The following is a 474-nucleotide window of genomic DNA, read 5'->3' as shown; positions in this document are numbered from 1 at the left end:
TTTCCCTGCTGACAGAAGAGCTCCAGTTCCTAACTGGGACAGGAAGGCTGGATGCCACCCATACAGTGGCCATCTGGAGAATCACTGTCCCAACACCACTGGGCTTGCAGTCTTCATACCTGTGTTTGCTGTGCACCACCACTCTAGGACAACAAAGCCTCCTGCTTTTAGATTCAACACGTGCTCAGTCAGTATTTTGTTTGTGGTTTTTTGTTTGTTTTGTTTTTCTTTCCCTGATGTCATAATCCTATGGTAGGAAAAAACACCCTTTGTCAATTTGTACTCATCTCTTCTTAAAAATGTTTAGTTTCCTCCCCCACTGATAAGGGCAAAAGCCATTGGAAGATAGCAGTACTCACGGGTAGCTGTTTGACATGTGGTTCAAGCTCCTCTCCATGTCCAGGAATAAGATGCTGTCCTGAACATGGATGGTGACATTTCCAGCAGCTCTCGGTGTTTTCTGGGCATGTGCCC

Source organism: Mesitornis unicolor, unplaced genomic scaffold (assembly GCF_000695765.1).
Source record: "Mesitornis unicolor isolate BGI_N332 unplaced genomic scaffold, ASM69576v1 scaffold40167, whole genome shotgun sequence".
Lineage (NCBI taxonomy): Eukaryota > Metazoa > Chordata > Aves > Mesitornithiformes > Mesitornithidae > Mesitornis > Mesitornis unicolor.
This window is presented reverse-complemented; position numbering follows the sequence as displayed.